The sequence below is a fragment of the Saimiri boliviensis genome, chromosome 2, assembly GCF_048565385.1.
Source record: "Saimiri boliviensis isolate mSaiBol1 chromosome 2, mSaiBol1.pri, whole genome shotgun sequence".
Lineage (NCBI taxonomy): Eukaryota > Metazoa > Chordata > Mammalia > Primates > Cebidae > Saimiri > Saimiri boliviensis.
Window position 1 is genome coordinate 236023880 of NC_133450.1, and position 24668 is coordinate 236048547.

Sequence of the window (24668 nt, forward strand, 5' to 3'; positions counted from 1 at the left end):
AGGAGCAGTTATTCAACTGTTCTGAAAAGAATATAGTAGCCGGTGGTTTGGGGGGGAAGATTAGCATTGGAAGTATTCCCGAATAGGGCATGAGTCTGCCATTTTCCCCATCTGGTATTCCCCAGTCTGAATTCAACACATTGGAAACCTGAAAGTAAGTAGTGGGATGCAGAGAAGAGAGTGCCAGAAGCCTTCTAGGTCTGGCTCAAGGACTAGAAAGGGACATTCTGGTGTTCAGAGGGTGCAGACCCTTCCTTTCTGTTTTCCTTGTCTGTGTTCTCTTACATGCCCCTCCCTCCCTCCCTTCCTCCCTCACTTCCTTCCCTTCTTCCTTCTCTCTTTCCCTTTCTCCCTCCCCTCCACTCCCCTTCCCTCCTTTTTTCCCAGCACAGTCTTTGCTCTTTTTCCCAGCTGGAGTGCAGTGGCACAATCACAGCTCTCTGCAGCCTCAAACTCCCAGGCTCATGTGATCCTCCTGTCTCAGCCTCCCAAGTAGCTGGAACTAGAGGCCCATGCCATCATACCCAGCAAATTATTTTTTATTTGTAGAGACAGGCTTTGGATTTGTTGCCTTGGCTGGTCTTAAACTCCTGGCTTCAAGTGATCCTCCCACCTTAGCCTCCTAAAGTATTGGGATTACAGGCATGAGCCACTGCATCTGGCAGGGACGGCTTTAAATAGATATTGTTGGTTTGTTGTTGTTTTGAGTTGTTTGCTGTAGACTGGTATTCGGGAATTTTTACTCCTTCAAATTGAAAACGTTGCATCATCTTGCCAAAAAAAAAAAACCAAAACCTATTTTATAAAGAAAACACAGCTCTCCTTATGTGAGCGTGCCACAAGGAAAAAAACATTTTCACAGTTTATAGCCAGTTGCCTGCTGCCGCTCACATCAATGTTATTATAAAGGAAAAGCATTGGTGATCACTTCCCTTGGAGCCGACTTCTCTGCAGAAGCTAGCCTTGTGGGCTTTTGTATTGTAAGTTAATGTACAGATAATGATCTTAATTACCATGATTTATAATAGCACCTTGTTTAAATTTTGGACTGAGTTAGCTAGACCTGGGAGAAATTTGGACTGAGTTAGCCAGACCCAGATCTATACCTGGGAGAAATCAAGTTTCAAGGATTTGCGACGCATTCACTCCGAGCGATTTCTGGCATTTCTTTCTGGGTGTGCAGACCATCCCAGGCAGAGAGGAAATGATTTTAGCACCACGGGATTCAGCAAAGTCTGAGAATTTCCCTTCTTAACACAAACCACGCTTAATGCATCCCTAGGAAAAGCAGGTTGGTAAAACTCATCCTAGCCTTCTTAACGTTATCCATTTGTATTCAAGAAATATACATCTGCCCTAGGATTCAGGCTTCCCGGGACTCTGGGGGCTTATGTCTAGGACACCATGATTTCTATCCTTATGCTACCCTCCTAGTAGAGGAGAAAAATGTTTGGAGGTTGATTCTGGCAGCCTTCCTGGTGTGCCCACACCTGTCCTGGGAGGGTGATGAGTCACCGTTGCCTCCTCAGTGAAGTCAGGAGTCAGAACTGCAGCCATTTGCTCACAGTCATCCATCCGAGACTCAAACATACAATCTGCTGCTTTATATATTGACCTGCTCCTCTCTATGGGGGATTTTTCAGTTTCACAGAGTCAAGAGTATATAGGGTGAAACATTTTGTTGCAGTTAGCCGCCCCAGTTTCTGCTCATTGCCCCTAGCTAAGAGGTACCCTTGTAAGATTCCTGATAGCCCTGGCATACTGCTTGCTAGAAAAGCCATTGGCAGCAGGGAGGGGCTCACACCTCCACACCACCGCCAGCCTTGTAATTATTTTCTCTGGCGCTTTTGTAGGGGAAGAGTGGCTTCTTGCTTTAATCTGCATTTTTCTGACCTCCAGGGAGGTGCGCATTTTCTTGTTCAGTTGCAGTTTGTAGTAATCTTAGAAAAGAGACCTTAGGGCTTCAGGAGACTACTGAGGGGCCCTGCCGAACCCCCAGGCTTGACTGTAGGATTAGGTGGTGGGGTTGTCTGCCCTGGGAGCTGTCTGTCTCCTTTGTGGGGTGTGTGGGACAGCAGGTCGCCTGTTCCATCCTCCCCCTTGGCGTGTGTGGTGGCCACATATGAGGCTGGGTGTCATCTTCAGCTGGCCCTGCCAAGCCCTGCCTGTCTGCTGGAGGAGGGCGGCTTACGCAAAATGCCCAGTGTGTGGAGTTCTGTGCTGGAGGGCATGAGTTCTCCTGGGTGTGTAGGATGCCCGTGTGTTAAGCGTTGCTTCTCCCCTTTTTTCTTGCTCTGTGGCTTCCGGGGGCAGCTGCGCATGTGGGGCTGGGGTATCTGTGACATATTCCTGAGCCATCTCATGAGCTGTGGGCCTGAACCGGCAGTACCTCCGTTAAACCTGTGAGTAACTGGTCTTCCAGGAGGCAGAAATCAAAGCTCTTACCTGTGCATCCATTGCACGGGTGTGGGACACATTTTGGAATTTCAAGTTGTGTATAATCGGTAAGCAGTTGTCCAATAAAAAACAAAGCCAAACTTAGTAAGAAGAGGCTTAGGAGTATGCAAAGGAGGGCATGGACTATCACAGTAGGGCCAGGGCCTGGCCGCATGCTGACCATGAGATCACACGCGTCTCAAAGGTTAGACCAAAGGGCTCTTCTTCGTAGGGTGGTGTAGATGAGGCTTAGAAGAACCAGAGATGGGATGTGGGAGGAAGGTGGTGGAGTCAGAAGATGCCTTACCGAGGCCAGCCATTTGTCCGAGGGGCTTCGCTGGCTTCGTGGTGCCCGAGGGGCCTGGGGAAGGAGAGAAGTGAAGCAGGGCTTGGTGATGAGCATTTTGTTGTGAGTGATCGGGAGGGGGCGGGGGGCGCACAGTGCCACTGGTCATGGAGGGGTACAGAGCAGGCATTGGCGGGTTTCTGTGTCTGTCCTTATCCTGGGTGGATGAGGGCATCGTGAGCCATAGCTCAGTCCTGTGGGAAAGGGGCTTTTTTTTTTTTTTTTTTTTTTTTGTAGCGGCTGTTTCTACAATACAGAGGGCAGGGGATTCCTTACCTCCTGCTGTTTTCTAGGAGCACTTGGCATTGTCACAGTTGTCACCCAGAGTTTTGCAGAGAATAGAGCTTGTTATGTGGTGACTGGATGCTGGCCTGGGCTCCTTCGTGTTAGCCTCATGGGCCCTCAGATCTTAGCCTAGGTCTTGTGGTGTGTGGTCCTTTCTGACCAGCTAGGGACCTTGTTCTCTGCTTCTAGGTAGATGGGATTTGAGCCAGGTGGAGACGGGAAGGAAGGTGCCTGCCACACACAGGGGCAGCCCCTAAGGCCTGCAGGGAGGACGAGGGTCAGCTTAGGACCCAGGGCTGGGCAGGGGCAGAGCAGGGGCAGCTGCAGGGAAGAGGCTTGGGGTCTGCAGGGGGATTGCCATCCCTCCAGGAGGATGAGACCCTCAGGAATGTAAGAGTTCCCCTAACCCCCCTGCAGGCTCTTTCTCACATCGATGTGTTCCTGCTCTATCAGCATCTCACTCCCTGAAATGACTTTCTCCGGTTGTTTCTTTGCATGCTCAGGAGGGCCTGGGACTTTTGATGCAACTTGGCACACAAAAGGAGCAAAAAGCATTCACTGACAGAATGAATGAGCCACATCCAAACCCTGACTCCCTTAAGCTGCCCCAGGGACCAGACGCTGTTCACTGGAACAGCAGCAGCAGCACGGGAGGGCCTGTTAGAAATGCATGTTCTTGGTGCCCTGCCAGAGTGCTACTGGACTGGGGCTCCAAATAGGGCCCAGAGATCTGGCATTCAGACCCTTGCCAGGGCTCTGCTGCAGGCCACAGGGTGAGAACCACTGACCAGAGGCACATGGGGTCCCCAGGAGGCCGCGATGGCTCCGAACCTGCCTCTGAGCTGCTGAGGAGTAGTGGGGTGGTTCTTTCCCCAGCGTGTGAGTGAGTGGGGATGCTGGACTGCAGCTCCCTGGGGACAAGGATGAGGACCATGTGGAGTGTGTGTTTGAGTGTGCATGTGTGTGTAGGCACATGTATTTAGGTAGGTGTATATGAGTGCACATGAAGGGATATATGTTTGTGTATGTGTGTATGTGTTTGTGTATGTGTATCCATGTGAGTATATGTATCTGTGTGTATATGAGTGTGTGTTTAGGTGTATTAGTTGTGTGTGTATGTGAATGTGGCATGTGGGTATGTTTGTGTGTGCATATATGTGTGTGTGTGCATGTTTGTATGTATATGTATGCATTTGTATGCATGTGTCTATGTGACTTTTTGAATATACATGTATGTCTGCTTACATGGGTGTGTGTGTGTGGTGTATCTGTGTGCATGGGTGTATATATGCGTGCATGTAAGTGTGGATGGATGTATGTTTGCATGGAAGGGTGTCTGTGTGCATGTATGCATGTGTGTGGTGTGTGTTTGTGGTGTGTCTGTGGCAGGCAGTCTTTTAGGGGGGCCCAGGAAGGGAACTGTGTGACCAGCCATGAGTTGGCCTTCCTGAGGCTGTATGTACCATGTAAAATTTGTAGGTTCCACCTAAGAAAAAGGGGATGCTGCTCTGTGGGTGACTGTGGCACATAATCTGTTGCGGTGTGCAGGGTAAAAATGTCACTAATACAGAAGCTCAGAAGTGCAGGGACCAAGTTGTCTTCTGATCCCCAGACCACTCCACAGCATGAGAAACCTGTTACTGCTCTCTTGACTGTCCTCCCAAGAGCCCATGTTTCTTGTGCAGCCATTCACACACATACGTAAGGCCACCATGGGGTGACGGGCTTGCCCTGGCTGCCCCTCCACAGCCGGCCTTTTTATTCTGTCTTGGGCAGTTCCCTTTCCACACAAGGTGACCTCCTCAGCGTTTGTTTTTTGTTTTATTTGTTTTTTTGAGATAAAGTCTCACTCTGTCGTTCAGGCTGGAGTACAGTGGCACAGTCATAGCTCAGTGCAGCTTGACATCCTGGGCTCAAGCACTACTCCCATTCCAGCCTCTCGAGCAGTCGGGACTACAGGTGTGTGCCATGATGCCTGGCTGACTTTTTAATGTTTTGTAGAGATGGGATCTCACTGTGTTGTCCAGGCTTGTCTTGAACTTCTGGGCTCCAGCAATCCTCCCTGGTCAGTTTCCTCAAGTGCTGGGATTACAGCCGTGAGCCACTGTGCCCGGCTGACCTCCTTGTCTTTGTAATGGCCACATAGACTTCAGCATTTGGATAGGCTCTTTATTTGATCCTGGTCAGCTGCGGATGGGCTTTGAGGGTTTCCGTGGCTTTGCTACGATGCAGGAAGCACCCTCATGGGTGTAGCTTTGTGTCCGAGTGGAGTGTGATTCAGGAGCGTCCTGAGGGTCACAGTCAGGTGGCCACAGAGTCTTGTCCCCCACTGTCAGGCGCCGGTTTCCCCACCCCATCACGGGCTGTGGTTGCTCAGCTTTGTAAGCTACTGCTCATCTCAAAAATGAAATCGGCCGTCCTGCTTCAGTTTGTCTCTTTCATCACCAATGACATTGAACAGCTTGTCCCTTCACTTGCCATTTGAGGCTGTGTGCCCTGTGGGTGGGGACTTGGTGATGCTCACTTCCTGCTCCAAGAGGCCAGTAGAGGAGGGAAAGAGCCCTTGGCGTTTTCTCAGCGCGTTGCTTCATGTTTCTCCTCTACGCGGGGCATTAGTAAGCCCTCCCCTACTTTTAAGGTTATTTAAAAAACCCTCCTGGCTGGACGCGGTGGCTCACACCTGTAATCCCAACACTTTGGGCCAAGGTGGGCAGATTACTTTGGGTCAGGAGTTCAAGACCCGCCTGGCCAACATGGTGAAACCCCGTCTCCACTAAAAAAATACAAAAACCAAAAATCAGCCAGGTGTGGTGTCATACACCTGTAATCTCAGCTACTTGGGAGACTGAGACAGGGGAATCTCTTGAACCTGGGAGGCAGAGGTTGCAGTGAGCTGAGAATGTGCCCCTGCACTCCAGCCTGGTGACAGAACAAGACTCTATCTCAAAAAGAAAAACCCTCCCAAATTCTGATACCTGTTCGCGTTCTTTTTTTCTTCTCCCTCTCTTCATTGCCCTCCGTCTCCTCCCTGATCTTAGTTTTTAAGTATGTAATTAATTTTAAAACTTGAGAAGTGTTGAAATATTGAGTACTAGCACTGACATTGTCTCCACATGTGATTTTAAATCAGGGACTGATTGGGAGCTTTATGCTACAGTGTCCTTCTTGACTGTGGCTTCATTGTGGGTCACAGGGTTCCTGGGTAAGGCCTCGGCCCACCCTGAGTGCCTCCTGCCCTAGAGCTCATGCCCAGCGATTGTGTGCCATACCAAGGAGACACTCTGCCACATTGGCACCTGGCCAGGAGTAGAGGGGAGGAGAGATGGGTAGGTCAAGGAAGGTGCGGATGATGTCTCCCTCCCAGTTCTTGCTGATCCTTATCTTTTAATTGTGATGCTGCCTCTGGTCTCACCTGGCCAGGTGAGCTGTACCCTGTGACTGATGGTTCTCTAGGACGATGCTCTTGCAGTCCCTGGGGGACATTTTTGGCACAGGGTTGGGGTATGGAATGGTGTGTATGTATATCGCAAGGGAGTCTGGTAGTTTATTTTGCTAAAATGCGCCCTTTTCTAACTCTGTTTCAGACTCTGCTAACACCAGATAGTAGAAAGAAACCATATGCTGAAATGTTTGACAACACTGATCGTTTGGTAAGTGATGGCGTCCGCTCAAGAGCCACGGTTCCTTTTGGAATTGGCTCTTCAGAAGGTCTTGTGCCAGTGTTCCACCCCTCTGTTAGCAGTGATGCCTGTTCACTGTTGACCTGCCAGGCAGGCGTCTGGAGAGCGAGGGAGGAAGGCCTGTCTCCGGAAGCTCAGGTGGTTCTGCCTGGAGTGGTCAGGGTCCATTTAAGGGATGAGGCTGTAAAAGAAGTCAGAGTGGGTGGCGGCCGGGGAGGCCATGAGCGAGGCGATGCTGGGTGCGGGTCGTTTGGTGGTGAGCCCAGTACCCAGCCTGAGCACTGGCTTCCCTGGCAGGAAGGGAAGGGCTCAGGTGGAGGAGGTGCCCCTGCCTGGACTGTCCCCTGAGGGCTGGTGCACCTGGGAGTTCATACTGGGTTGTTGAAGGTGGTCTTTCACCTGACCCTTTGGGTCTTCAGTGGGCAGTTGCTTCTCTTCTGTCCACTAGCTCACACCCTTCATGCCCCATGTTCAGGGAGGTCTGGGGAAGGCGGTGGCTTGGGCTGGGGTGAGGTGGAGGGGGACCCCTGGGGCTGCTGCAGGGTTGCTTCCACCCCTGCCCCTCGTGTGTGCCGAGTGGAAGAAGGGGCTCCGTGTTATCTGAGATTCCAGAGCACTGTCCTTCCCTCACGGATGAGGCCACGGAGGAACAGCATGATGAAGTGATGTGGTTGTAGGCCATAACCCAGGCCACCTGTTTTCTCTGGCCCTGTCCCCATCCCCTCCCAACTACTGAGATCAGGCTGCCCGCCGTGGAGGGCTCCTGGGCCATGGGCTGGCCCGTCACTTCATGGGTTTAGTTTCCTCTTCTGTAAATGTGAAGGGGCAGAGTTGCCCCAGGCGGCTTCCTGGAGGGGCGGTGCTTCCTCACCCATGCTGGGCACATGCCTGGGCGGAGTCCTGTGCCAGGGCTCCACTGGGTCAGCTCGGGGCTGGGGGTGCTATACCCTCTGCCATTCCGAGGTGGCCTGGGCTGGCACAGGTCATGTCGCTGTGCTGTGAAGGATTGCAGGCTCCGTGGGACTCACCCTGCGCAGAATGCTGCCCCCAGCCTCACACCTGCCTTCACCATGGGGCACTGACTGTGGTTTGACACGTTCACTGGATGTGGGAGGTACCCTGGGCAGCCCTGGGAGGGACCATCGTCGGCTCATCAGCCACCTGTGCAGGCTTCTCATTTCTGTCTTGTGTACATGCTCAGATGGAGCCAGAAGAAAAGAGGTCGTCAGAAGAATCTGCTCTGTTTGATCTGTTAGAGGGCCCCCCTGTACAAGGCCCACTCCTGCTAGATCTGGTCGTGGAAATAGAGGAGGCAGTGGAAATTGCGGGGGTGGGAGGACTGACCTTATCAGCCACACCAAGCTGGGGGAGCCTCAGCCACTTACTTGCATGCCACTTTTGTGGCCGCTCCTGGAGACGTGGATTAAAGGTTGATGAAGGTGTGTCTGTGTTAGAAGGCGTTTCCAGATGTGACTTTTGCTGTAAGAAGCAGGATGTATAAGTCCTTACATCCCCTTTAGAAAGCTGGGTTGTGACTTTTAACGCCTTGGGGGTACCTCGGCCCTCCAGGTCTTGCCCAGGCTGGGATCTTCCTGGCTGCAGCTTTCACACAGAGAGAGTCCGCATACACGAGATCATTTGCAAAGGACATACTGAAGATTAAGACATATATTCTAGAACTTGGGTTGAAGTGGAAGCAAAAATAACTTTTTAGGGACCTTTTCCAGGGTGAAGTGGCCCATACAAGCAAGTTTGCCGGCCTCTGGGTGGGAACAAAGCAGGCATTGTGGTTCTTGGTGCCACTGTGGGCCAGGCTCTGTGAAGCAGGGTCCTGGTGAGAGGACAGCCTCCCTAGGAAGCTGACCATCAGGGCTGTGTGTCTACCTAGCGAGGGCCAGGACCAGATGGTTCCGGGAGGCCTGGCTTAGACTGGTCTGGGCTGCTGTGGTCCCTACTGCAGGCCTGTTGGGCATGGCTGGAAATGGCCTGTGGGCCGTCGCCTGCCAGCAGCTTCCCTAGAAGCACGGGATCAGACAGGCAGCAAAGGGCTCTGCGTCCTCGGAGGAGGGAGCACAGGTTGGCTTGGACATCTGTCTGGGGGAGTCATAGAGCCACAGGATCCAATGCTGTGTCTTGCATGTGATTTCTTTTCTTAGACCTAAACTCTTACATTTGCATGTGCTTATGGGGGGAAGTTCTGAGTGCAGAAAGTGAATTCCTTTGAGTTTGGTTGTTGTTTTGATACTACCTGCAAGGCTCTTCTTTCTCAAATTAAAACAACCTGTAGTCTTTATGAAGTGCGCTGTGTGGGTATTGCCCAGCCTCCCTGGGGTCAGAGTGTGCCCCACGGCTTGGAGGCAGGATTGCTTCACCTGCACAGGGATGGAGCCCTGTTCGTAGGAGCTGGGCTTTATTTTTAGCAGGTACAGTTCCACGACTCACAGAGCTGAGAGCAAAAAGATAGTAGGTTTAATTAAATGACACTGAAAGGAGAGCTAATTACTTCTGCACGTTTCAGGAGGCCCAGGAGGGTGTCCCAGGTCCTCTGCTGCAGCCCTGTGAGGCTGTACCTGGAAAATGCCCAGGACCCCATCCCTGATGGGCTCTTAGGGTTCCGCGGCATTGCTCTGACTAATGATAAATGATGTGAGCTTTCCTGTCGGAAGCCTGGCTTTGAAGATAAGCCATGCAGTCTAGAGACAGTGCAGCAGGTCAGTGCAGAGGAAGCATGGTAAAGCTGTGCATCCCAAAGCTGCTTTTAACAGGACAGGACACGTAGGGTACTAGCACCATCCAGCCGCCTCTTGCACACGGGAGGCTCCCACGGCCGAGGCCTCATCTATAGTAACCAGAAGCTTCCACACCTTCAGCACACTCAGATCCACAGCGCCTCCTCGTTTCAGTGGCTGTGTGGGCACTACTGCCTCCTTATGCCTCATAGGGTACCTGTCCAGTATCCTAGCTGGACGCCACACCTGACACGGAATACCAGAAGCGTGGCTGATCAGGGCTGAGATGCCTCAAGCGACTCACGGTTTGCACACAGAAGACAAGATGTACTGCCATGTTTATGACCTGCGTACAAGACGTGTAGATGGATTGTATTTTGGATGTGTATTGGGTTAGGCAAAATACATTACTAAAGGGCTGGGCGCGGTTGCTCACACCTGTAATCCCTTTGGGAGGCCAAGGTGGGCAGACCACAAGGTCAAGAGATTGAGACCATCCTGGCCAACACTGTGAAACCCCATCTCTACTAAAAATACAAAAATTAGCTGGGCGTGGTGGCGCGCGCCTGTAGTCCCAGCTACTTGGGAGGCTGAGGCAGGATTACTTGAACCTGGGAGGTGGAGGTTGCGGTGAGCTGAGATCGTGTCAGTGTACTCCAGCCTGGCGACAGAGTGAGATTCCGTATCGCCCTCTCTGTCTCTGTCTCTCTCTCTCTCTGTCTCTGTCTCTGTGTGTATATGTATATTACTAAAGAAAACGTACTTTTTTAGTGTGACTTCTAGGAAAATCTGAAATCATACCTGTGGCTCGCCTGGTATATGTGGGATCTAAACTGCTCTTTGGTGCCCTTGGATTTGACTTCCTCTCCTGTCGAGGCCTCACCCCTGTAGTTGGGAGCTACTGACTGGTAACAACTGTATCAGTCTTTGAGAGTTATTTTTAGCCAGCTTTAAGTGCTATAATTTTGCATTTATGCAGACATTACAAGACAGCCTGCTGGGCCTTACGAAATAACCAGGGACCACTGAGACGACGTCTGCAGGGCACCCGGGCCCGTGCTTCAGTGAACATACCCCTCCCCAAAAGGCCCCGTGTTATCTGGGCTTCTGTTTCCCTTGCTTTCTGGGTAAGACTTACAGATTGCGGCTGATTTTCTGTGTCCCAGCTATACTGTGAATGCATCAGTTGGCATGCTCAGCCTACAGGCCAGTGATGGTGTGTGATGAGCCCCATCCTGCGTTCCTGGGGGAGGAGGGTTCCCACATAACCCTTTCAGGCCCTGACCTGCACTTGCTTTGGCAGCCCCCGGGGTCTCACTGAAGGGCTGCTATCTGAGCCGCCAAGGGACACACACTGGAGTCCTGGGAAAAGCCCCTGAGGCACTCCCACATCTGGACAGGCTATTTATACCCCTCATAAGGGCCCATTTTTCTGTGCAGAGAGTGAACACGTGGGCGATGCTGTCATGCCCACCAGTGGAGCCCGTGAAGCAAGCCTTTCATTGAATAGCTTTCTGGGTGCGTCTGACATGTTCTCATCCATGTGCAGAATGAGGCCTTGCAGTCTTACGTCTGCCCTGCTGCCGCTGTGTGGATTGCTGCTTCTCAGAGTGCAGGTGGGCTGCGGCCCCCACAGCAGCCTATTCCTGGAGCTGGGGCAGCCTGGCTGGTCTGGGTAGGCACACCCTACCTCCCTGTCTCTATCCCACATCACCCAGGGCAGGGTGGGTCCTCCATGGCCTGGCATGCCAGTTCACTGAGCTCCTGCCCTGGGTCCTGGATGCCTGGGCAGTGGGGCCTTCGCAGAGGAAATAGCCTTCTGCTGTTGGGGCAGACGGACCCCAAAGGAGATCAATAGGTCATGTATGATCAGAGTTACAAGGGGGAAAAATAAAGCAGAAAAAGATGCCAGGGGCAGTGGCTGACTCTTGTAATCCCAGCACTTTGATAGGCTGAGATTGGAAGGATCACTTGAGGCCACGAGTTTGAGACCAGCTTGGGCAACATAGTGAGACACCCCCCCGCCCATCTCTATAAAAATATAGAAAATTAGGCTAGGTGTGGTGGCTCAGGCCTGTAATCCCAGCACTTTGGGAGGCCGAGATGGGTAGAATCACGAGGTCAGGAGTTCGAGACCAGCCTGGCCAATATGGTGAAACCATGTCCCTACTAAAAATACAAAAATTGGGCATGATGATGCATGCCTGTAATCCCAGCTACTCAGGAAGCTGAGGCAGGGCAATGCTTGAAGCTAGGAGGCGGAGATTGCAGTGAGCCGGGATTGTGCCACTGCACTCCATCCAGCCTGGGTGACGGAGCAAGGTTCTGTGTCAAAAAAAAAAAAATCAATAAAATCAATCAATCTATCTATCTATCTATATAATTAGCCAGGCATGGTGGCATACACCTGTAGTCCCAGCTACCCAGGAGGCTGAAGCGAGAGCATGACGTAAGCCCAAGAATTTGAGGCTGCAGTGAGCTATGATCACAGCAACCTGGGTGACAGAGCAAGACCCTGTACAAATAAATACAAATAAAATACAAATAAATAAATACATAAAGCAGAGAAGGAGATGAGACTGGTTCTGTAGGGGAGCTGGGCCGATGGGTGGAGCGAAGGCCGGCACCGTGCCTGTGCATGGGGAGGAGCACTGTATGCCTGGGGAGCAAAGGAGCAAAGGCCCCGAGGCAGATGGGAGAGAGTCTTGGGGGTCCAGGGAGCACTGAGGTGGGGGTGGAGGGCAGTAGGCTAAGGCAAAGTCAGGAAGGGCAGAGACAGGAGAGGAAGAGGTGGGTAGAGGAGCTTGAGGGGGTTGGGGAAGATCCCTGGCTTCTGGGGAAAATGGGCCCTGGCGGGGGTGCCTGGCACCCAGTTAGAAGGCTATGAGGTGGTCTGGGAGAGCAGTGCTGGTGCGGGCATGGTGCAGCAGTGTCGATGAGGAGGGGCTCCTTTGGACGCTTATTTGGAGGTGGATCCAGGAGACCTGCTGCCAGCTTGGATCTGGGGCGGGTTGTGGTGGGGGCTGGGGCGCACAGAATGCACTGGGGTTTGGCCTGAGCCGTTGGAAAGATGGGGGCTCTACGTGGGCTTCCGCCTGGGCTCTCTTGGAGGCGTCTCAGCTTTAAGAGAGGTGAGGAGCATGGTTTGGGGACACGGGAAGCTTGAGGTGCTTATTAGTGGGGAGGAGGCTGTGGGGTACCTAAGCCTGGAGTTGGGGAGACATGTGAGGACTGGCCCGAGGGTGGGTCCCGACTGGAGCCGGGGCATGGAGCTATCCCAGGGCAGGCCTTTTCGGAATGCCCTTGTTCCTTCACTGTCAGGTAGAGACATGTCTGTCCCTGCTCCTGCTCCATGCTGGCCTGCAAGGGTCACAGGAGAGGCCAGCCTTTGGGGGCCTCCACTGAGACTGGAGGGGCAGACAGGCGGCATGCAGTGGAGGGTCAGGGTTCGGACTGGCTGTTGGGCTGTGGTGGGAGGGGTGGTTTGGGAGGTGGGGTGGGCGGTTCGGACTGGCTGCTGGGCTAAGCCGGGAGGGGTGGTCTGCAGTGGGGCTGGGTGGTGAGATGGACAGACCTGCAAGGGTAGGACACATGGCAGGGCTTGGAAGGGAAGGCGTCTGGGGACTTGAGGGTCTCCTCTCATCTCCTGCAGTCTTTTGGGGGCAGTGCTCGTCCCACAGGAGCACCCCTAGCTGAGACTTCGAGTCCTCTGAGCTGGGCGCAGTGTGGGCAGGAAGCCCGTCTGAGGCCTGGGTGCAGCGTGGCATGGGGAGTAGAAAGCGGGTCCCAAGGGTAGGCACCTTCCTTCCCCAGCAGCCTGCCTGGCACACAACCACCGTTTCACACCTCAGTCTCCTCCTGCTGCTGCCTTGTTTTAGAAGGCGTGGCTGCCAGGGTCCAGAATGTCCCACACCTCTGTCAAGGGGAAGCAGCTGCTCCTTTTTGCAGGGAGCTTCGGAGCCCTGGAGAAGCCCTGGGAGGCAGCCCCCCTCTCTGTCCTCCTTGGTGGCCTGAGAGAGGCCCTGCGGTGTTCGTGATGGAAATAGGATGGTGCGTCATCTTGTCCTCTTTAGTCCATGCTGGGCAGGGCGGGGTCATGACCTTGGAGCAGACCTGTTGAGAGCCACTCAGTCCATCTCAGGGTTTTTTGTTCTTTGGTTTTGTCCCTTATGGTAGGCCAAATGATGCCCCTGAAAATAACCAGGTTCTAACCCCTGGAACCTGAGAGTGTGACTTTGGAGTTAGAGTCTGCAGATGGGAGACTAAGTTGAGGCTCTTGAGATGGGGAGGTGATTCTGGATTAACTGGTATACCCCAGATGCACTCCCAAGTGTTCTAAGAGGCAGTAGAGGAGGTTAGGCACAGAGGGCACGAGGCTGGAGTAGTGGTGGGTGTAGGGTGGATTTCATCTGCCAATTGGGCTGGGCCTCGGGGTGCCCAGGTAAGTGGTCAGGTGCTATTCTGGGTGTCTGTGCGGGTGTTCCTGGGTGAGGCTGACATGAGAATCGGTAGACTAAGGAAAGCCATGGCCCAGGAGGCAGGGTGGACAGACTTGCAGGGTTAGAACACATGGCAGGGCTTGGAAGGGAAGGGGGTCTGGGACACGAGGGTCTCATCCTGTCTCCTGCTGGGGGTTCAGTACTTGTCCTGCATGGCACCCCCAGCTGAGCCTGCGGAGACCTCTGAGCTGGAAAGAGGCTGGGAGCGTGGATAGGGAGCCCGCCTGAGGCCTGTGTACAGCATGCGGAGTAGAAGGTGGGATGGAAGGTAGCCCTCCCCAGTGTGAGTCAGCCTTACCCATCTGTGGAAGACCTCAGTAGAACAAAAAGACCCGGTTTCCCAAGTCAGAGGGAACTTCGCCTGCCTGACTGCCTGCGAACAGAGGCACTGGCTCGTCCCAGGTCTCTAGCTTGCAGATGACAGATCCATAATCACGTGAGCCGAGCGCATAATAAATCCCTGTCTCTCCCTGTGCACATCCTGCTGGTTCTGTTTCTCTGGAGAACCCCGACTAACCAAGGAACCACAAACCAAGGAACGCTGCAGCCCCCAGAAGCTGGAAGGGGCCAGGAAGGGAGTCTCCCCTGTGACCTCCAGAGGGAGCGTGGCCCTGTTGACACCCTGATTTTGGTCAGTGAAACTGATCTCAGAATTCTGGCCTCTAGAACTGTGAGGGAATACACTTCTGCTGTTGTCAGCCACCCAGTTCGTGGTCACTGGTGAGAGCTGCCGCCGGAAAACCATGCAGGCAGCGTAAACAGTGCTTCCGTGAACACCCTGGCCGCGCTCTGGAGCTGTCGTTCAGTGCACAAGTTTCAGGGAGCAGCACTCATGGTCCAAAGAGCGTGTGTCTCTTCACTGTGATGCATCTTGCAAGATCCATTTCTGAAAAGATCCGGTAGTTCATCCTTTCCCCTTGAGCACGGGGAGCTCCCTGTTCCCAGCACCCTCTCTTGGCAGTGGCCTCAAACACTGTAGACGGACTTGTCAGTCTTCACGGGCAGAGTGACTTTGTGGCCTTGATGGCATCACCCCAGATCCTGGTGGGTGTTGAGTCCTTGTTGAATGTTCTGTGGCCATTTGGATCTTCCTGTGAGTCGCCTGCTGTGTGTTATGAGCCTGTTCTGTTGTGACATTCAGCCCTCTCTTGCCCATCTATAGGCACTCTGGATTTGTTATAGATATTGATCCTCTTTCTTCGGCTTGGAAAAAACATTTATTCTTAATTCTCTTCTTGGCTAGTTTCTTTTATTGTATCATTTGCTATCCAGATTAACTCATTTTATGGTCAAATATGTCTCTCTCTTCTCCTAGCATTTGTTAAGAAGATTACATGGGTTGTCTGGGGATTTTCTGGCAGGAGTTTTTTTGTTTTGTGTGTTTGAATTAAACTCTTGAACGTGTCTAGAATGCTTTTATCATGAAATAATATGCTTGGGGTTGGGGAGGACAATTTTGTTTCCTTCCAGTGTGCCAGCACTAATTAGTTAATAATCCGTCCTTTGACCGATGAATTGAACATCAGCTCTGTGGTCTCTTAGGGTCTCCTGTGAACTGGGTTCCAACTGGGGATCCTCCATCCCACTTGCTGGCCCTGCTCATCTCTTCACATGCCCACATCCCGTAAGTAGCGGCTGCAGGGCATGTGCTGATGGCTGGGAGGAGGCCCCTCGCATGCTCCGTGTGTGATGACGGCAGGAGGGCTCCTGCGCGTGTGGGTGTGTGTTTGCCTGTGTTTCTTCTTATGGCTCCTGGGCAGAGCTTGATAAAGGCAGGTACACTGTAGCTGTGCTGCAGGGGCAGCCAGGGAAGAGGCTGTGGAGGTGGAGAGGGGGGCCCAGGTGAAGCAGGAAAACAGAGACCACCAGGTGGACACAGAATTATGCCTGTGTTAGGTATAATTTCTAAAAGGCAAAGTGTCCGGGGCAATCGAGGTAAAGCAGGTTTAGTATGGGGGAAGCAGTGAAAAGATAACTCCTCGTGTCAGAGACCTGCCTACTGCTTGGATTTCCTTTGGGGGTGAGTGCCCTGGCTCTACCCGTGGTCAGGGGATGCATGGGCATGCAGTGGGGTGAGCATGTCACTGCAGCTTAGGTGCCAGTACCTGGCCCAGGGCTGCGTGACCCTGGGCCCCTGAGGATGCTCACGCCCAGGCTCTGCCTGGGCCCCTCTGGCAGCTGGCACCCCAGAGTCCCCAGATGCTCTCTGTGTCCTATCTTCCATGGCACTGCTCAAGTGTGGCAGACCACACCCAAGCAGGGAGCCCAGGAGGTCAGGACCTACCGTTACCCGCTGGTGACCCCAGCCCTGCCCATGCTGTGACAGGAGGGTAGAGATTTCAGGTGCCGGCCCATACAGGACTCACAGCCAGGAGAGGAGGCAGCCAGGTCCTGGCCACCAGCTCGGAGGCAGGCGTGGGGTGGGGTGCGGCCGAGGTGCTGCAGGGCCAGGGCCATCCGCCACCCGCCTACCCGGGGCAGATCCTCCTCTGGCGGCAGCTGCTGGCCCGACCTGCTTCCCGGGTGGCTATTATGGGCGGGTGGAGTCCAGGCTGTGCTTTACAGGGAGGGTTTATTTTCTGTCAGACACCTGAAGGCTCTGCAGGGACAGCAGGACTGTGGTACGTCTGCTCCGAGGTCAGTGAGATGCTGGACAGAGTAGCCAGGCCCCGTGGGAAGGGGGCCGGAGGCTGGGCCCGTGGGCATCCCGGTGGCCCTAGTGATTAATGTCCTTGTTCAGCCCACGCTCAGCTTGTGGCTGGAGTGTGTGTCCAGGTTGAGCACTGGCATCCGTTCTTCTCTAGGGCTCCCCGAGACCTGGGTTCCATCTAGGGGGTAGTGTGGGTGGTCATAATCCCACCACTGACTGGGAAGTCTCACTCATGAAGCTGTGAAGAAGTCTTCGGGGGACCTGATGGGGCTGGGCTGTGGGCTTTGTCACCTCCTGGGGAGAAGAGCTGCCTTCCTCCTGGGTGGCTTCGGTCCCAGGTCAGGCAGAGGCTGTGCAGGCATGCTGTAGGGATGCAGGCGGCCCGCCTGCTGCTGAGCAGGGTCCTGGTGGGCATCGGAGTGAAGGCCCCTAAAGCCTCACAGGCGGTGTGATGACAGGCTTGTCCCAGCCCAGGCCCGAGGCCCAGGTTTGCAGCCGACACTGGCACATGTGTGAACCAGGGTCCCCAGCATTGACTCGCATCTGCCCGGGTCTGGTCGTTCCTCGCTGGGAAATGGTGAGGAGGACGGGGAGGGCCGCAGCCACGCCAGATGCTGTCTGGTGCTGATCCCTCTCCGGGATGGACGCGGTTACGACCCCCAGGAACTCTCTGCTACCCACACTTTTGTCCTGACAGCTCAGGGTGGGTAGGTTTGATTCTTTGCTAGCTCTTGGGGCCTGTGGAAGTGAAACTCCTTGTCTTTTCTATATTTACCTTAAGCTCTGTGCTTCTAGCGAGTGGAGGAAGAGGACCCTGGCCAGGCAGATGGTTTATTTTTCATGGTTTCAGATGGTGCCTGCCCCTGCTTTCCTCCGTGCTGCTGACCGTCTCGCTGCTTTGAGGTGGTGCTGCTGCGGGGTGTCCTTATCGTTCTTTCTGTTCTACTGCATTTTAACAAACGAAGTTTGTAGTCTTCTGCGAAGCTACCATGTTTAACAGAAGACTCTTGGAGCCTGTCAAGCTTGGAAAGAGCAGGTAGCTCCCTCCTCTTCTGGCAGCTGGGCCAGTGGGGCTGGAGCCGGGGGCTCCGGCAGCCCCCACCACCCATGTGGCAGCCGTGGTGCTCAGGGTCAATCCACTGATCCCCTCCCAGTGCTCTGGCCAGTGACCTTGACCCAGGCCACACAGGGGCAGCAAACCATGTCTCTGGCCTGAAGAAGTGGCCTGGGCCAGGGGAAAAGGGAAGGAAACAGCTCCAGCTCGCTGAGTGCTGATGACAGGGAGGGGTGATCAAAAACATGCTGAGCTCGCCAGCCAGGCCATTACTGGTCCACACATCTGTAAACTGCAAGATTTCAGGCTTGTTAAATAACAGAGCCTTGCAGTCAGTGAGGAAGGGAAATGTTTGAACACAGCCATGGATGGGATGGCTGCCTGGTGAGGGACTGTCAGTACTGCTGACGTTTTCAGCACATCTGCCTCCGACCCTCTACAGCAGGCATCCCCAGACTTTTTACACAGGGGGCCAGTTCACTGTCCCTCAGACCATTGGAGGGCCGCCACATGCTGTGCTCCTCTCACTGACCACCAATGAAAGAGGTGCCCCTTCCTGAAGTGCGGCGGGGGGCCGGATAAATGGCCTCAGGGGGCCGCATGCGGCCCGTGGGCCGTAGTTTGGGGACGCCTGCCCTACAGAGATCGTCCCCTGGGGAAGGTGGACACGACTGTGAGCCCCTCCCCCCAGCCTCTAGCCCTCTGTCCGCACAGTGGAGAGCCTGGAGTTGCTGGGCTTCTCCTTCACTTAGATCACAGGGCGGGGTGGGATGCGAGTGTGGGGGTGGGGGTTAGGGCCCAGGCAGGAAAGCTGGAAGTAGAGTGGTTGGACAGGTATTGGGGGGCTGAAATGACAAAGAGGGTACTGAGGACACCCAGGAACAAAGTAGCCACAGCCTTCATGCAGGTTCTAGAAGTCCTGAGGAGGAGCCATGGGGTGGTGGGGAACTGGTCCCCTCCCTACCTGCTGCCTCCAGGCTGCCCTCACTTCCTTCCCATGGTCGGGGGTATTCTGATTCTGACACAGTGATCTGGGGGTGGACTGTCATGTGGGAACGGGGCCCTGGCCCGCACAGACAGATGCCTGCAGCGAGAGCTCAGGGTTACCTCTGCCATCAGCACCTCGGCCGCATCACCCTCCCTGCTGATCCCAGACACTTCAGGCTCTGTCTTGCCTGTTCCATCTTCCTGGGAAGCTCATGTTGTTGGTGCCAAATTCCTGAAGAGTCCTCCATGACGGTCGTCTGCCACACGGAGCCATGGAAGTTGCCCACTGCTGGGAGGAACAGTGCCACTCGTCCTGCACGTGTGTGGAAGTAGAGGTCAAGGGTTGGTATTCATAAGGTCTGGGAGTTTGGCTTAAGGCAGATCTTTCAATGTGGGTGGCTGGTCTGATTTGGATTGGGACACGTTAACAATGTATAATAAGACTTTAAGATCAGTGGACACAGCAGAGGGTGTGAAGCCAGCCTGATGGTGGTTTGCTGAAAGAGCGGCTTACCCAGTGGAGTGGCTTATTGTTCTTAGAAGGACTCCCTGGGTGAGCAGGTCAGACAACTTCGGGAGCTCTGAACGTTCAAGTTGCATGCTGCTTTGCCCTCTTGGGTGGAAGTTTGCTGCAGTAGACCAGTTAAAGCGTGCTTGTGCAGTTCTGACACCTCACCCTTCAGGTCCAACTCAGCCTCCTCTCTGGGCCAGCGTATCTCCTGTAGTTCTCCTGTCACCCTGTGTGTTTCCTACTCAGGACTTGTCACAGTGTGTCATCACACACATGCAAGCACACGCTGTGGGATGCTGATGTCCTGCCCACTGGATGGGTTCCATCGGGTGGAGCCAGCCCCACTTTGCTCTGCTGGCACTTAGCATGTTGCCTGGCACGTAGCAGGTAGTTAGTTAAGAGATATTTGCCAAGGAACATGAATAAGCCTTGCACAAGGTGCCGGGGAGCTCAGAGGAGGAAGCAGCCTCTGTTTTTTTCCAGGAAACCAGGGGACACTTGACCCAGAAGGTCCCCGGCTGCTGTGGAAGGTGCAGCTTCCCTGGGGGATGAGTGTGGAGGGCAGGGCCCAGGGGGCAGGATGATGGGAGCCGGTGACGCATGGGTGTGGGTGGGAGGTGGATCAGGCAGCACTGTGAGGATAAAGGATTGGGATTTTAAGCAAAAGGCTGCAGAGAGCTGTTGAAGGCTTTTCGGCAGGGGCATGTCAAGATCAGATTTGAAGTTTTGAGACACTCATGCAGCTACACCATGGGGGTGGGTGAAAGTGTGGGTGGGAGAAGCCACGGGGGCTGGGGAGGAATAGGAGGGAGGGTGGTGTGGTCACTGCTTCCTGGTAGGGATGGGGAGGGAGCTTTGACCAGGGCTTTGGGGCAGAGGAGCCAGCACCGCTTCAGGGCTCATCCCAGGTGGTGTGGATGGAGGTGCTGCAGCCCAGATGGCTCCCAGGGTGAGGGTCAGGCTCAAGGGGAGGACACCAGGCCACTTATCGTGGCTCCATTCCCTGTGGACTGCCCTTGGTGGGTTTAAGAGCAGGCAGATCTCCCTGTGTGTCCCAGACACGGCTCCTGACCCAGCAGGTGTGTCCACTTTTCAGCTGTGGTGTAGGTGACTGAGGGGCAGTGCACCAATGTAGAATGACTGTATGGCGTGTGTGTGGGCTAAAGTGAGTTAGTGCTTAAATTGACACCAAGATGTGTTGAGCTTGATAGTGGGTCGGCCAGTTCCCATTCAGCCAAAACTTGTGCAGTTGGGGGCGTCGCTGACTTTCTGTTTGTAAAGAGAAAATGCAGGACCTGCAGATAGGCTTTTAAAAACAGACACTTGCTCTTGCCTTTTTTTGCAAATCAGGTTGACCTTTCAGTGCATTCTGGGGTCCAGCCAGCTGTGATGGTCTTTGGACCAGTGAGCCGCTGACTGAGCTAATAACACCTTTTAGATGGAAATGGAATAGATGTTGTACCACGTCGTTTGTGTGGGTGGCAAATGCAGGTGTTTGAAGCCATTAGCTTCTTTGCATAATTAAAAACCTTAATTTTTTGTGAAATCTTTAATCACAGGAGAAATGCTTCTTTCCAATGTGAGTGTTTCTCTTAATATTACCATTGTGGCCGGGCGCGGTGGCTCAAGCCTGTAATCCCAGCACTTTGGGAGGCCGAGGCGGGTGGATCACGAGGTCGAGAGATCGAGACCAACCTGGTCAACATGGTGAAACCCCGTCTCTACTAAAAATACGAAATATTAGCTGGGCATGGTGGCGCGTGCCTGTAATCCCAGCTACTCAGGAGGCTGAGGCAGGAGAATTGCCTGAACCCAGGAGGCGGAGGTTGCGGTGAGCCGAGATCGCGCCATTGCACTCCAGCCTGGGTAACAAGAGCGAAACTCCGTCTCAAAAAAAGAAAAAAAAAAAATTACCATTGCTTTAAGAAAATTGCCTTCAGGTCTCATTATCCACTTGGGCAGTTTACAGGCCAGAGTGGTCTCCACTCTCAGCCACTAGATCTTAGAGGATTCAAATAAACCGTACTCTTTAAACCAGGCAACTCTTATATTCTGAATCTATAAACACATCTTAAAATTGTGAAACCTTTTGTAGAGTTCATAGAAGTTCTTAAAATACATACATTGTATTCAGTTCTAGTCAAAGAATATAAAGAATACTTCGATTTATTGCTTCAGATATCTTTAACACTAGAAATGTTCTTTGTCTCAGGAATGGCAGAATGAAGCGCTTCACTGGCATAGTTTCCAGCCCGTGATGTGCCAGGTTAACATTTTATGTAATTGCATGATTCCAGCTCTGTCATGAGCGGGACTTACAGTGGCCAGGCTCCCGTGGTGAATGTCGTTCCGCTCACCTTGTTCCATTCTGTGATGCAGCCATCACCAGCCACCGCAGGAGGTGCCCCGCCCTGAAAGCTTTCTCCAGGCCAGCCTGAGCCTGGCAGCCACGGAGCACAAGGCCCACGACAGCTGAGGCCCCCAGCCCTTCACTCCTCGCCCTTCCTGGGTCTCCAGTTTCTCATCTCCAAACTCAAAGCTTGGGTTCATGGTCACAAGAGGCTCCCAGGAGAGAAGGAAGGCGCTTGGCTTGACTGTTCTCTGCAGCGTGACTGTTCCCTACGGCTCACCTTTGTTGCTTCCCTCTGCCCTCTTCCACACTCAGCCCCCAGGGAGCCTGCTCCCTCCACAGCAGCCGCCCACCCTTCTAGGTAAAGTGTCCCCTGCTTTCTCTCTGTATCTTGCTGAGATGGCCCTGTCCCTCTATCCCTGCCCCTGTGGGTTATTAGAAACCTTCCAGCGAGAAGGGCACGGAGCCTGGTGCCAGATGGCGCTATGGGTGTTAGCAGGTTGGATGGCTCATCCTTGGGGCTGAGTTGCTCAGTTTAAGGAATTTTAGAGTTGGCATCTAGGTCCCAGCATGTCCCTGTCCTGGCTGTGTCCCGAGCTGCGCGTCAGGGCAGAATACCACACCTTTCATACAGTGTCCCTGTCTTGTTCATCTCCGAGGCTCAGAGACCTAATTTGTGGGGCTGTCACCTGTGCCTGCTGAAGTCGCGTTGCTACCTTCCTTCAGCACCTGGACACATCAGCCAGACCTCTCTCCCTGGGACCCCTTGACCTGAGGCAGCACCGGGAACCTGTGCCCCTTGCTGGTGGCACACATGGGCGGGTGCCCGTGATCACTGAGCCCAGCCATGTCCCAGGGCTGCGCCTTCCCCTCCCAGGATGCACTGCGGCAGTGGGAGTCTTATGGCTGCTGCCTGCTAGGGTTGGGGCTGGGTGGGGGTGGGTGCAGGGGCTGCGATCTGGAGACTGTGCCTGCAGTGTCAGAGACTCAGGGCGAGCCTCACACCTGCTCTGCTGCTTGTTCTGGGGTTGTTTGCTTATTCAAGACGAAGTGTGAGCGACCAAGGTTGGGCAGTACTGCATCTTGGTTTCTTAGAGGCTTGAGGGCAGATGCCTGCCATTATGGGAGGAAAACGTGGGCTGCAGAAAAATAAAAACCACCAGAGCTGCACGAGCCACTCCTCAGTGCACTGTGCAATGCCCACTAGTATCAGGCCACTCATGGGGGTGGGCATACTGGCCGACAGAGCAGCCAGGGCTCCGCAGCTCCTAACAGAAGAGGCCATGTGCTTCCCATTTAGGGTCATTTGCCCAGCTGGGAGCAGGCCATCTCACTGCAGCGCTGTTCAGCAGCTCTGTGCACGTTCACTTCCCAAGTTTGCCCTCGTGGTTACCTCTTGACTCAGCTGCCTTCGTGATTCCTGTGTCCAAGGCTGGACATGAGAGCTCAGAGGGTCCGTAGTGACTCGCCCAGGGCTACATCTGCTTCTTTGGGACTTTCCCTCTAGCCCCATTCTCCCGTGGCCCTAGGCAGCTCGCCCATCCTGCCATGGAGCCCCAGACGACTGCAGTAGTAGCCCGGCCTGCAGGGTCCTCAGGCACGGAGGAGCTTGCCCTTGGCAGGCCCCCAGCCACTGCATAGGTCGACAGTAGTGTGCACGTCTCGGGTGCTGGGCCACAACCCCCCATGGCCTCATCTAAGGCAGCCTTTCTCCTCCTTCTTCAGCCCTGGGGCTGGGCCCTGCCCCACAAGCCCCTGACTTAGCCCACACAGGAGAACAATTGGGCCCACATTGCTGAACAGCCCTGCTGTTTAAAAGGAAGAGAATGGGACAGGCTTGTTCCACAACCTGCAGACAAGGCTCACCACAGGGCCTTGTCCCTGCGCTGAAGGGCGCCTTGTTGTGGCTGGAGCAGTCCTGGCCTGAGACCTGACTAATAACAGAGCCCTTGAAACCCCTGCGGTCAGGACAGATGTCCCAAGCAAGCAGAGGCCCTGTGTGAGGATGGGATGGCCAGGCCAGATGGTGTCCTGAGTGCCCATCCTGCCTGGCGACTGGGGACACGCTGACCAGCGTGGGGTCAGGAGCACGGCCCCAGGAAAGGTGAGGCCAGCCGGGCAGGGTCAGGGGCTCAGATTTTCTTTATCATTTGGTGAATGGGCCTTGTGTTCCCATTTCTCACCACTCACTGGGGTCAAGTGAGAATGAGCTGAGTGAGTGGCCTTCCTTCTAATGTGAGGGGACCGAATGACCAGCTGCCTTTCCGGACAACCAGAGGGAAAACACACTGGAGTGGACCTGACAGGCTTCACAGAGCTTTGCACTTCTGTGCTTTGAAGGCAGCAGAGTGCAGGATGTTGTCTGAGCAGTCCGTCTGTCTGTAGCTGGCCAGCGAGCATCCGAGAAGCCAAGGCTGAGACCGTGATTCTGGGGAGCTGGGTCGTGGTGGGGGTGCTTCCTTGGCCTGGGGCTATCTCTGCTTTCTTCTCAGGGGCAGCAATTCCGTGTGCATTGGCATGCAGCACAGCAGATATGGACACCGGGCATCTGGCAGTGTTCATGCCCTTCCTTTATTTAAATTTCATTTGTCTCTAAGTTTCTGTGTTTTGCACAACCTCTGTAAGGGAAGGCCGGGCCTGCAGCCTTCGGGCGTGGCCCTGGCTGGGGTATATCCCAACCAGGTTTTCCAGGAGCTGGCAGCGGGCGGGTCAGGGCCAGGTGGGCCGTGGCTGGAGCCTGCCGGACTTGCTCTGCATAAAGCCGTGGGTGTAGCTGCTGTTAGGATCTTTGCTGACACAGAGACCTGGGTGGCCTTGTTGTCACTGGGTTTTGTAAATCCAGGTACATGCCTGGCACTGTGTCTGGTATGGCTCAGATGTGTGAAAGTCAGAGAGCCCTGGGAGTCTGACGTCTCTGCGGGCTGGGCAAGGGAGGAGGGCCCAGAAACAAACCCGAAAACTCCGCAGCTCCTCCTTAGGAGCCTCAAGTAAAGAAACAGGGCAAAGCAGCCAGAAGGCTGGGAACTGGAGGGCCAGTCCTTGGACTAGAATTTACATAGGAATGGGGGCTGTGAATGGAGATGCTTGTAATCCTTCCAGAATTGGGGTAAAATTTGCATCTCAATGACTTGTCAAGTCAAG

At 54.1% G+C, this 24668-nt stretch overlaps 1 protein-coding gene across 9 annotated transcripts in view; it reads left to right on the forward strand.

Moving 5' to 3' along the window:
* SEMA4D (semaphorin 4D) overlaps positions 1-24668 on the forward strand; it is a 128069-nt gene that overhangs the window by 34052 nt on the left and 69349 nt on the right. For 8 of the 9 annotated variants that reach the window (XM_074395546.1, XM_074395547.1, XM_074395541.1 and 5 more), the window contains exon 2: positions 6652-6717. The exons of the other annotated variant lie outside the window; for it this stretch is intronic. The gene's annotated coding sequence lies outside the window, so the exon portion shown is untranslated. The remainder of the gene's footprint in view (positions 1-6651; positions 6718-24668) is intronic. 9 annotated transcript variants of the gene reach the window in all.